This window comes from Notolepis coatsorum (genome assembly GCF_963971535.1).
Source record: "Notolepis coatsorum genome assembly, chromosome: 1".
Classification (NCBI taxonomy): Eukaryota; Metazoa; Chordata; class Actinopteri; order Aulopiformes; family Paralepididae; genus Notolepis; species Notolepis coatsorum.
In genome coordinates, this window is record NC_140165.1 from 101,725,537 (window position 1) to 101,739,504 (window position 13,968).

At 47.4% G+C, this 13,968-nt stretch overlaps 1 protein-coding gene across 1 annotated transcript in view; it reads left to right on the top strand.

Moving 5' to 3' along the window:
- The window catches only part of LOC311245014 (disintegrin and metalloproteinase domain-containing protein 19-like), a gene marked incomplete at its 5' end in the record, with an annotated part of 148,091 nt that overhangs the window by 30,502 nt on the left and 103,621 nt on the right, over positions 1-13,968 (top strand). The window lies entirely within an intron of this gene.

Genomic DNA, 13,968 nt, shown 5'->3' on the forward strand with positions numbered 1-13,968 from the left:
GGGCGTAGTTATCTTGTAACGTGGATCAAGATATACAACCGATCGCATTGAATCGCCTTCGGGACGCCAGAATAATTATGCTTTTGGGGGTTATGACGTGGGCCAAATGGACATACGATCAATTTAAATTTAAATTCCAGCTTGGTTGTCCATTGTTTTCATAGCCAACGCCCTGATCAGCATATGCTCTTGTACTAACGAATGCTGTTATTGACAATCAATTAATCATAAACGACCCCCCCCATTTCATGCATGCATGATGGACATAATATACCGATCATATGCATTTGAATTTTTAATTGTAGCGTGTATAGGGACGAAATGCCAATGGATTAAGTATAATATGCGTTGCGGCCTATTACTAGCCTTCCAGGAATTACCCTGGGCCTGTTTTCAAAGTAATTATTTTCAATGCTATAAATTCGGTGTCTGAAAAAATTCAGATACATGTTTTCAAAGTAATTATTTTCAATGCTATAAATTCGGTGTCTGAAAAAATTCAGATACATGTTTTCAAAGTAATTATTTTCAATGCTATAAATTCGGTGTCTGATCAAATTAAAATACTTCTGTCACTCATTTGCTTCCATACTAGACCACTCTAAAACTATACTTATATTCACCACGGTATAAAACGACAATGTTGGATGGAAAAAATATTCCTTTTTCACATCTTGAACAATAGATACTCGATGTCAAATGGGCCATAGTATTGCATAATTTTATATAGCTATAATATTTAAATAGTTATAGCCCTGCAAACAAGGTGAGTGACTCCCACCGTTTACAGCGCTGGTGGTAGCTGCTACAGGATGAGGCGAATGCGTGGCAGAGAAAGAGTTAAGCAATGGAATAATCCTGTAAAAGAAAAAAAAGGTAATTTCTTTATTCTTTATTTAATGGTTAATATTTTGAGTAATTTACTGTATTTTTGTATTTCTATGGCATTTACACTTAAAGTAGAAAAACAAAAGTAATCAGTAAAATAATACAGTGAATTTCCTGTGGACATAATATATTTTTACAGTGTACAGTGATGGACGAGTATACTCGATGTATCGCGGCTTGTTCTACATGAGATGTAGTAAATTACTATATCGTGAACATCGAATATATGTTGTCGCGGCTGAGATGAGACTTGCTTTAGCGCAGAGCTTTTTTCTCATTTCATTATAGACACAGACCAGCGCGGACCTTCAATGACATGCAATTGTAATTTCATTAGACACAGACCAGCGCGGACATTCAATGACATGCAATTTAATTGACGCAAGCAATGGGCTAACGTTAGCTGCTAACTAAGTTATCCCATAACTAGGCTAAGCTAACTAGCGTTAGCCGCTAACCCTGGAAACGCTCAAAGCGGACTCCACGTAACCAGTTCCATTCGTGAGGAAAGGGGGTGGGTTATATTGACGAGGCTTGACAACAGAGGTTCAAAGATAACTTCATATTTATTGGTTATTCGTTTCTTTATATCGGGCATCCAGTTTCCATCTCCGCGTGTTCAACTGTTCCATGTGTTGACGTTCGAGTGTGACATCATCACCTACGGCAGCTTATACGCTCAAAACGCGATCCTAAAACAAAACCCGGGGGGGGGGGGGGGGGGGCTTGCTCACTCACGCTCTCTCTCTCTCTCTCTCTCTCTCTCTCTCTCTCTCTCTCTCTCTCTCTCTCTCTGGATAGTTGATGATATAAACATTTAATTTCATTATCTGAAATATTCTAAAATCATTAAGTCTGCTATAAGCCATTATCCATTTGTGTGTGATTATTATTTTCTCACAGTAGTGTGTATATATATATATGTGTGTGTGTGTTTGGCTAAAGTGTCAAGAGTTTTCAAGAGTTTTCAAGTGGATAGAAAACACAATACTGTGCAAAAGTCTTAGGCACCCAAGAGTTTTTATATAAATTGTCTTACTGTAGATGTAAATAATTTTTTTTATTAGTGTGTCAGTAGACTACTCTTAGTACATTTTCATTAAATTATTTTTTAAAGCATCTTCATGGTTTAATAATGCAAACATATGTTGCAGGGACTATTATAATCATCATATTTGCGTGACTGTATGCATCAAAGGGTTAAATCAAGCATTTGTAAGTGCTTTAGAGGAAATGTCAAAATAACGCAATATATATCGTGTATCGTGATATGGCCAAAAAATATTGTGATATCATTTAGAGGCCATATCGCCCAGCCCTAATGTTGTGAAGGATCAGATTAAACCGAATATGTATATTTATTTATATATATATATTTAATTGTATTTGTATATCGTTTGATATCCCCTGTATATTCCTTGTACAATATGCATTGAATATCCCCGTTTCTACTAAACAGCCCATAATAGTTTCATTCTACCATTGGACGAGAACCTGGCGCCAGGTTGCCATACCCCTAGGTCCAAGTTCAATCGTGCCGCCTAACATGTCGAGGCAACCCCCGGTTCCGCGCAGTAATATGCCGGGCGAAATACGAATGGTACTATTTGTTCATAGCGCATATATATATGGCGCTCGTAAAGTAGAACTTTCTTTTAGTCCAGTTCTTTACCCTCCAACAGAGTGACAGACGCAAAAGCCTCCCCACGACGCACGTGCGGTGTAGTAAGGCCTACTTGGCCCAGAATAGGCATTGAGATATCGTGTAGATTAATAGTTGAATGGTCATAGTTTGGCACCATACCGTCGAGTTGGACGTATTCTATTAAGCTAATAATAGTCTATTTATGTATGGTGCATCGTTCGGTTAGAGTTCTACAGTTATCAGTACCCCCATCGTTCCTGACGTTATCTGGACGCTTAACCAGGCTGGTCAGACCCCTAGTGGTGATTGCATCCGAGGAGCTCCGGGCCAAGAGCGACTGGACCTGTATATTGGATTACTCTACCCAGACGACGGCGAGCCTTCCACGGCTTGGATTATGCTTTGTGTGCTTTGATTATTCCATGGATAAAGGCCAACACTGCCGAGTGTTGGAATTACCCCCCGGAGAGGACTCCAGGTGAGGCGGCGCTCTACACGTGAGGTCGCACCACGTCTCTCCGTTGTGGACCGGCAGATACCGTTCCACAGAGGGTCCAGCTGTATTCGTCTGCGGCCCGAGGTTCTGTGGGCACCGTGTCCAAGACTTTGGATTCTCCCAAGACACCGTCGGCCAGATGGGATACCGCCAGCGGCTTCTCTAACCCCCCCCTCCTACTGTCTTACAACCAGCGGGACCCCCCCCCCCCTTAGTGTATCCAGCTATAATCATTTAAGTACCATCGCTATCGTTTCCTAAATATTCCAGGTTGTATACTTACTCCCTGCGCAACCAGAGATTGGACATTCAATGTTGATTTACCTACGAATACTCATTTGCCATAAAAGTGCATATTCCATATTTCAAATCATAAATGTAATTAAGTGATCGTTGTATACACCCTTTGCTGTATTAAACTTTCGATTTGGTACATTTGTGTTGGTTCGTTTCATCAGGTGGGAAAGTGTTCATCATACTTATATCTTGTACTGGGTGGCCAGAAGTTAAAGTACATGAGGTAGTGGTATTAAATATCATATCTAACAATACAGTCAGGGAATTGTACCCCTCAGTTACAATTGGTCCTTCGAGCCGGAGGGTAACTAGTGTAATATTAATATAGTGTTATTAATATCGAAATGGCCTATGATGAACACTCCACGAAACGATCCTCCTAACCTAGAACGCCCGCGGCGCAGACGACAGACACCTCAGTACTTAGAGGCTTACACTGTCAGTCAACTACCTAGCCTTCGACAAACGGTAAACGTGGTAAAAGTAGAAAGTAAAATTATGTCTGACCTTAACGACCAGGTTTCCCCGACCACAGAGGCCCTAGTAGGTCCTAATGTAACTGACCAAGCCCACGGTGGGGACCAGGAGGGAATTGACATGCCTTTACCCCCCGCCACTACTAAAGAAGTAGTCCCCGACAAGCCCCGGGAGGAAGACAACCCTACAGAGAGAGAACTCTGCAAGGAGGAAGAGGAGGAGAGCGCCGAGGAACTAGAGCTCCAGGACTCCCCAACGAGTACCCCCAGGAGCGGCTCACGCAGGAGCGGCTCACCTCCACTACCGCCTTCCCCCAATGAAGCGGAGAGGACACTACAACAGGCGTTCCTCGTCAGCCTGACAGCCTCCGCCGAGCGCGATCGGCTCCAAGCACAGATGCTTGGCGAGCGCGAACACCTCCAAGCGCAGCAACGGAGCGAAGAACAGCGCACATGTCTGGAGATGAGACGCTTCCAGATGGAAGAGAATATGGCAAGAGACCGGGCCGACGCCCAGCGCGCCGCTGCCGGTGCCCAAAGAGACGCAGAGCGCGACAGACTACAAGCGCAACTAATAGAGCAGCTGATCAAAAGGACAACTCCCTCTCCCTCCGCCAGGGGCTCAAGGAACTCGTCGAGACAACAGTCAAGAGCAGCGTCACCGCAACGAGCAAGCGACCCTGAACTTGACCAACAGACCGAGTCTAGACCCCCCGCAGATCCCCTTCCCATACCGGTCCAAGCGAGACCCAGCTACAAGGAAGGAGCGGCCTACACTGCGGAGAAGCTAAATAAACGATTACAGGATCTGGAAGATTTGATAGAAGAAGAAGAGGGAGAAGAGGAGAACCAAGCCCGACGACAGCACAGTACTCCACCGGACCAGGAGGTCCCATACAGTCCAGGCTATACCCCCGCGGTGCTGCGCTACAGACCCCCGACTCTATTCACGGGTGAGCACGACGCACGACCAGCCCCGAGGAACAGTACCTGGACCAGCGGGCCATGGTACCCTGCCAGTACCAGCCCACAGCGAGGCGCAAGAGGGGACTCGCCCAGGAGGTCTCTCCCCCAACGCTCGCCGATGTATCAGCCATCCACGGCGTCATACAACGCCACGCCGTCATTCCCAGACTTCGCCTATGAGAGTCGAGCACAGTACACGGAGCTCCGGATGTGCTTAGAGACAATGATGGTGGATGTCGCTGATGAACGCCACAAGTATGCAATATTATTGAAGCACCTGAAAGTACCGCGAGCGCACAATATAGCGCTAGCCTATGCTACCTCCTCGACCCCATACACAGCGGCCCTTGCAGCGCTGGATCAAAGATATGGACGTATATGGGATTACGTAATCCAGGAGATAAGGCATATTGACCGCCTACCCCCAGCCACAGACAATCGCTCACTGGACGACCTGTCAATCAAAGTGCAGTCCCTGGTGGGGATGCTGGGAGCTCAACGGGAGAAGGGCATGCATGAGCTGTACGCCAACTCTAACGTTGAGAGGATTTTGGAGAAGCTGCCACCCGCAAGACAGGAGCGCTTTCGGCGGCAGAGGGACTACCGAGATCCCGACGGCCCCGAGCCATCCCTCCTTGATCTGGCCGACATCCTGGCGAGAGAGGTCAGCAGCTTACGACTGGACACCTTCGGGCGGAGCACGCCAAGCTCCAGAGAGGGACCCAGGAGAATAAGTGATGGAAGAAGATCGGTGACTGTCATGCACCAATCAGAGTCAGTACCGAGCAGTAAGAGTCACAGCACCCCCTCGAGAAAGGAGAAGTGGAAGATAGCGTGTCCCTACTGTGAGAAAGAACACTGGCTGTCACAATGTGACTCATTCACAAAGATGAATGCAGAAGAAGTGAGCCAATGGATAAAGTCCAACCGGCGCTGTTATCGATGTGCGCGGCCCCACATGGCAGCCGAATGCCGCCTAAAGAAAAGGTGCAGCCGGTGCGATGGAGCCCATCTAGATATACTACACGATAGTAACGGAAGACGGCCTATACCTGCACCACGGAGCGGCACCAAGGCAAGTGTCATGTACATTGACCCCGCCAGCAGCAACGGAGCTCAAGTGCTCTTAAAGGTAGTCCGTGTGACATTGAGCTACCAGGATAAAGTCATGGACACTTACGCCGTCCTTGATGACGGGTCAGAGAAGACCCTTCTGCTCGCCTCCGCTGCGACTCAGCTGGGACTGCGGGGGAGCAAGAACGAAATGACGATTCGGACAATAAGAAGAGATTTAAAGACGATAAAGGGCGAGAATGTCTCCTTCACTATCGCAGCCAACGGGCAGCCAGAGCGACGGTACAAGATCACAAATGCTTTCACCAGCCAAGAAATAGGACTATCGCAGTACACCTACCCTGTCACCAAGTTGATGGATAAATATGTGCACCTGCGTCAATTACCTATCCCGCTCATAGACGGCGCTACCCCGACCCTGTTGATAGGCTCCGACCATGCAGAACTCATAGTCCCGATTGACCGGGTCCATACAGGCCCCCGAGGCTGTCCTGCAGCAGTCGAGACCCGCCTAGGATGGACATTGCAAGGCCCCCTCGCTAAATCTCTCAACCGAACAGCAGCCACTAGCTGCTTCCACTCCAGAACGACAGAAGAAGACACCACTCTCCTGCAGCATGTCGAGAGGCTATGGACCCTAGAGACAATGCCCTTTAAGAACGAAAAGAAAGACATTCGCTCTAAAGAAGACATTTACGCCATCAACCTACTCGAGCAGGGGACAAAGAGAGTCACAGTCGGCGGAGTGATGAGATACGCAACTCCACTCCTGAGGCGAGAGGGAATGCCCACCTTTCACGCAAAGAAAGACGCCACGAAGCGCTATCTACTGAACACAGAGCGGCGCCTAGCAAAAGACCCCGTTCAAGAGAGTGTGTACCGAGCTGAGATTGAGAAGCTAATCACAGCGGGACACGTAACAAAGATTGACATTAAAGAGGCCGATCAGACGACCGAATCATGGTACGTGCCGCATCACAAGGTCCATCACAATGGCAAGGATCGCATTGTGTTTAACTGCAGCTAACAGATCGGATCCCAAAATCTGAATAAAGAGCTCTTGCCCGGCCCCACACTCGGCCCCTCCCTACTAGGCGTGCTACTGCGCTTCCGCCAGGACAAGGTGGCTATAAGCGGGGATATCAAAGGGATGTTCTTGCAGGTGAGACTAGTAGAGGAGGACAAGCCTCTGCTACGGTTCCTATGGAGAGAGAAGATCGGAGATGAGAACCCATCCATCTACCAGTGGGAAGTACTCCCCTTCGGAACCACATGCAGCCCGTGCTGTGCTACCTTTGCACTACAGAAACACGTCACAGAGGACCCAGCAGCAGATGAAGAGGTCCAACACAGTGTGAAGAACAGTTTCTACGTGGACAACTGTCTACAAAGCGTCTCGACTCAAGAGGAAGCCGAGGCTCTCCTAATCAAGTTACGCGCCTCCCTAATCAAAGGAGGCTTTGATCTCAGGCAGTGGGCCAGCAGTGACCCGCACGTATTGCGCAGCCTCTCCTCCGCAGACAAGGCTGCCAGCAGCGAGACCTGGATGGCGACAATCCCAGGAGAAGCCCAAGAAATGACACTAGGATTAGTCTGGCGCTTCAAAACAGACTCGCTCCACTATAGACACAAACCCTTGGCTCCAGAGCAAGGAAGGTCGGCGGCGATACCGACCACCAGACGGAGTGTGTACAGAACACTCGCCAGACAATATGACCCGTTGGGATGTATTCTACCTTACACCACCAGGGCAAAGATGATTGTACGAGCACTATGGGACAAGGACCAGGGCTGGGACGACCCAATACCCGCACACCTTGCCTTAACATGGAGAGAGTGGGAGACGGAACTCCGCTCACTCCCAGGTGTCAATATACGCCGCAGCTACTTCCCATCCACAGTGAGGCCAGAGACATGCGAGATTGAGCTACACGTCTTCAGCGACGCCTCCGAAGTAGCCTACGGATCGGTTGCCTATTTGCGTGCCCAAGAGATGGGAGGAGAGATACACACTGCTTTCATACTGGCCCGCTCAAGAATAGCCCCACGTAAGCAACAATCTATCCCACGTCTAGAGCTCTGCGCAGCCCTCGCAGGAGCGCATCTAGCCACGTTAATCCAACGTGAACTCACCATTCCGGTGCATAGAACAATCTTGTGGTCAGATTCCACGACAGTACTCACATGGATTAAGTCTGATTCATGCAGATACAAAGTCTTCGTGGGAGTCAGAGTCACCGAGATTCAAGAATTAACAGAAGAAGCAAGCTGGAGGTATGTGGATACCAAACACAACCCAGCTGACGTCATTACCCGGGGAATGTCCCTAGATGACCTAACCCGTCGCAACATCTACAGCGACGGACCAGCATTCCTCCAGCTCCCGGAAGGAGATTGGCCTACGCCCACCCCGAGGGAAGCAAGTAACGAGGAGGCTGAGAACAAGAAGCCTATGTTCTGTGGACTGAGCACTGTCGCCTCCACAGACCCCAACATAGATGACTGCATTACCCTAGAGAGTGCGCAACAAAGAACATTCCTGCGGCACCACCCAGAGATTCAGTCCACCACTGACATGTCAGCAGCTGACTACGAAGAAGCAGAACTTCTTCTACTACAACGAGCCCAGAGAGACTCGTTCCCCGATGAGCTAGACTGTCTACAGGGAGGAAACCCCGTCCCATCAGACAGCAGACTGATTCACCTGGCACCAGAGAGTGACGCACATAATCTCATCAGAGTGGGTGGTCGCCTGCGGAGAGCCCCCGATCTACCAGATGACATTAAGTACCCGATCGTCTTGAACAGCCGACACAAGGTCACAGAGCTGATCATAAAGAAATACGACGAGGATGTACACCACGCAGGAGCAGAGAGAGTCTTCCAAGCTATGGGCCCAGAACTTAAGACCCACCTCGCTCCAGCACAGATTGACTTCCAGTTTAATCCCCCGAACGCACCCCACTTCGGTGGAACCTGGGAACGAGAAGTACGTTCTATAAAGACAGCCCTGTATGCCGTACTCGGAGCCCAGACTGTGGCAGAGGAAGTCCTAATGACAGTCCTCACGGAGATCGAGGGAGTATTGAACTCAAAGCCCCTCGGTTACGTCTCCAGTGATGTAGCAGATGTCGACCCAGTCACCCCCAACACACTCCTAATGGTGCGGCTGGACCCCGCGCTACCCCAGACAATGTACAGGCCTGAAGAAGCGAACGGCCGAAGAATGTGGAGGTACAGCCAAGTACTAGCTGACAAGTTTTGGAGCAGCTTCCTACTTCACTACCTACCGTCTCTACAGACCCGCCAGAAGTGGGTAAAAGAGAGAGACAATTTGACAGAAGGAACAGTCGTCATGATTATTGACCAGTCACTCCCCAGAGCTATGTGGCCGGCTGGCCGCGTAAGCAAAGTGATCACCGGTGCCGATGGCAAGGTCCGAGCAGCTGAAGTACTCGTCCAAGGGCGCACCTACACACGTCCCGTGGCGAGGCTCATAGAACTGCCCCGACTCCCAGATACTATCGATGATGACCATGACCCTATGACTTTGTGAGTTGACTGACCCTTACAGCGGACCTTGAGTGGAGGACAGTGCGGTTAATCTGTCTCTGTTTAGCTAATTAGGTGGGACTAATTAGGGGGCGGCTGTTGTGAAGGATCAGATTAAACCGAATATGTATATTTATTTATATATATATATTTAATTGTATTTGTATATCGTTTGATATCCCCTGTATATTCCTTGTACAATATGCATTGAATATCCCCGTTTCTACTAAACAGCCCATAATAGTTTCATTCTACCATTGGACGAGAACCTGGCGCCAGGTTGCCATACCCCTAGGTCCAAGTTCAATCGTGCCGCCTAACATGTCGAGGCAACCCCCGGTTCCGCGCAGTAATATGCCGGGCGAAATACGAATGGTACTATTTGTTCATAGCGCATATATATATGGCGCTCGTAAAGTAGAACTTTCTTTTAGTCCAGTTCTTTACCCTCCAACAGAGTGACAGACGCAAAAGCCTCCCCACGACGCACGTGCGGTGTAGTAAGGCCTACTTGGCCCAGAATAGGCATTGAGATATCGTGTAGATTAATAGTTGAATGGTCATAGTTTGGCACCATACCGTCGAGTTGGACGTATTCTATTAAGCTAATAATAGTCTATTTATGTATGGTGCATCGTTCGGTTAGAGTTCTACAGTTATCAGTACCCCCATCGTTCCTGACGTTATCTGGACGCTTAACCAGGCTGGTCAGACCCCTAGTGGTGATTGCATCCGAGGAGCTCCGGGCCAAGAGCGACTGGACCTGTATATTGGATTACTCTACCCAGACGACGGCGAGCCTTCCACGGCTTGGATTATGCTTTGTGTGCTTTGATTATTCCATGGATAAAGGCCAACACTGCCGAGTGTTGGAATTACCCCCCGGAGAGGACTCCAGGTGAGGCGGCGCTCTACACGTGAGGTCGCACCACGTCTCTCCGTTGTGGACCGGCAGATACCGTTCCACAGAGGGTCCAGCTGTATTCGTCTGCGGCCCGAGGTTCTGTGGGCACCGTGTCCAAGACTTTGGATTCTCCCAAGACACCGTCGGCCAGATGGGATACCGTCGGCCAGATGGGATACCGCCAGCGGCTTCTCTAACCCCCCCCTCCTACTGTCTTACAACCAGCGGGACCCCCCCCCCCCCCCTTAGTGTATCCAGCTATAATCATTTAAGTACCATCGCTATCGTTTCCTAAATATTCCAGGTTGTATACTTACTCCCTGCGCAACCAGAGATTGGACATTCAATGTTGATTTACCTACGAATACTCATTTGCCATAAAAGTGCATATTCCATATTTCAAATCATAAATGTAATTAAGTGATCGTTGTATACACCCTTTGCTGTATTAAACTTTCGATTTGGTACATTTGTGTTGGTTCGTTTCATCAGGTGGGAAAGTGTTCATCATACTTATATCTTGTACTGGGTGGCCAGAAGTTAAAGTACATGAGGTAGTGGTATTAAATATCATATCTAACAATACAGTCAGGGAATTGTACCCCTCAGTTACACCTAATTTGAAATGAACTTATTTTGGCCCAAAACACTCTGCCCTTTGTAGGCCTACTTGTTAATAAATTGCCTGACATCTTTTCCCATGATACCCTCGTTGCTTATAGACCGTCAAAAATAAACCCACATAAGTTTGAACGATTATCTATTATTGCGCATTAAGATAATTTTATTAAATTTATTGTATTTGTTAAAGGATAACTCCACTATTTTGGGAAATTAGCTTATTTAACATCTTCCCTGGAGTTAGACAAGAAGATGCATACCTTTTTTGTCTCTGTGCGTGCATTTTAGCTTTGGGAATAGATGCTCCGTTAGCATAGCTTAGCTTCATCACTGGAAGTGAGGCAGGACAGTAGCCTTACAGTGCCTTACAGTGTATTGCAAGGTCTGACATTGACCAAACTTGATATGCATGACCTTGGTGGGCTCTAGGTCAACTCCTGAAAAGGGGGTCAATGTCAGACTTTGCAATCAAAAGTTAGGGGGCTAATAACCCTTGCCATAATTTCAGTGCGCCCCTAACTTTTGATTGCAAGGTCTGACATTGACCCCCTTTTCAGGAGTTGACCTAGAGCCCACCAAGGTCATGCATATCAAGTTTGGTCAATGTCAGACCTTGCAATACACTGTAAGGCACTGTAAGGCTACTGTCCTGCCTCACTTCCAGTGATGAAGCTAAGCTATGCTAACGGAGCATCTATTCCCAAAGCTAAAATGCACGCACAGAGACAAAAAAGGTATGCATCTTCTTGTCTAACTCCAGGGAAGATGTTAAATAAGCTAATTTCCCAAAATAGTGGAGTTATCCTTTAAGAGGGACAGGCACATTCATGAACATTCATAGAACATAAAATGCACATAGAACGTAAATGCACCAAACCAATTATAGCCAGAGGCTAGTTTCCAGGGGCACAGTCCCCCTGCCAGGAGTTAAAGGCTGCTCCTAGTGGATAAAAAGGTTAGACATGGCAAATATAAAAATAACATCTGGGGAAATATACATAGAATATATACATATACATCTGGGAAATATAAACATGGAACATCATTAACTCATTCAGCGCCAGTCAGAGGCCTAGAGCATCTTAGTCCCTACTGCGCCACCACTCTAAGGGCCCTTTCTCACTCACCGCTCGGGGTCGAATCAGACCCGGCTCGCATCAGAAAAGGGTGTGTCTGTCTGAGTGAGAACGCTGTCCCCCGTCCCCGCCCCCCGCTGATTCTTCCCCGGGGGCGCTGAACCTGGGCCGGTGAAATAGGTGGTCTCGGGTGCGCACTAGTGGGAGCGGAGGGCGTGACACACACAACGTCGCATGTGGAGCCTCACAGCTCAGTGGATGAAAACATGAAGCCACGTTACAAAGCACAAAGCGCAACACTTCCCTGGCTCACATTAGGCCTGGCAATTTTGTTTGCCATTGCTATGTCTATACATTGTTCGAATGCATTTATTTCTATTAGACCAGTGGTGCCCAACCACTGAACCAGTCGGCCGTGGTCGACCAGTAGATCAATGACATTCAATATAATCGATGCCAGCAATGTTACTAGTAAAAGGCTAAGCTAACTAGCGTTAGCCGTTAGCTTAGCGTTATCGTTAACCCTGCAAAACGCTCAAAAGCGGACTCTACAACAGAGTTCCATTCGTGAGAAAAGGGGGGTGGGTTATATTGACAAGGCTTGACAACAGAGGTTCAAATATAACTTCATATTTATTGGTTATTTGTTTCTTTTATATCAGTCTCCAGTCTCCGTGTTAACACTTTAATCGCCATGGGTTAAATTCATAATTTACCATCCCTCGCCAGCTCTATTTGTCTATGGAGAAGTTCCCCTTCTTTGCAGGGCTATAACTTTTTAAATTCTATTGCTAAATTGCCATTATTATGGCCCATTCAATGTCCTATATGTATTGTTCAGGGTGTAGCAACGTTAAACTTTTTCATTCACATATTCATACTAAAATATGGTCTAAAGTATAAGTATGTTTTTATCGTTTTCTGCAGCTTTCTCCAGAACTTGATTTATAGCTCCAAATGCATTATATGCATGATGAAATACAGTTTGATAGCGATCTGTGCCAGATAATAAATTTCAACTGGAGGTACTTCTAGAAGTTTCTACGTATCATCTGATGATGACCGGATGGGCGGGGGATCGTTTATAATTCCGTGGGCAGCGTTAGATGATTCATCCAGAGTGGGTCATATGTTCATCAGAGCAGTTAGTAAAGAACACGTTAGAATATAACGCTGGATCTTACCGTATCTTCCTCGCGCCGCTGGCAGATGAGCGTGGAACAGAATTTTTTTCTATTATGGGATGTAGAAATGCCCGATCCATTTCCAGGTTGTATAATAGTATATACGTCCAAATCATGTTGTTTTTTCGAGTTATTTGCACCGATCGATGTTCATTGTATCAAGACGGAGTCTCTCTAACGATAGCGAGTGGCCGGACCACATATGGATGAGCACTACCGGTTCAAAGGTTAATATCCGGTTGGCGATCTGCCGATCGGCCACCAGATGGCGCTCTTGAACCGCTAGAGAGTTGAGTGGAGCTTTGCACTGTGTCTCAGGTCTCCGGAAAGGAAATATGATTTCGATGACAGATTTTTGAAATATTGACATCAAAGACGAGTTATGGCGTCTTCGGCAGAATGAGCATGGCTCGGAATGACGTGAAAACTCGTTCCCGGCGATCATAGTGTTAACACACTTCCTGTTTACATTTTCGAGCGTGACATCATCGCCTACGGCAAGCGTAAACGCTCAAAACGCAAACCGTAAACAGAACCCGGAGCGAACCAAGACTGAAGTGTGTACACAAACTAGAGGGGGGAGAGGGGGGGGGGGGGAAGTTCGCACCCGACCCGGAATGAGGATGGTACGGAATGGAACGGAACCGAATGGGTGAGTGAGAAAGGCCCCTAAGAGATAGGGCTGCGTTGCGGTGTTTGCAGGGTTATATCTATATTCTATATTATAGCTATGGATACAATACTATGGCTAATTTGATATCAACTATCCATCGTTCAATATGTGAAAAA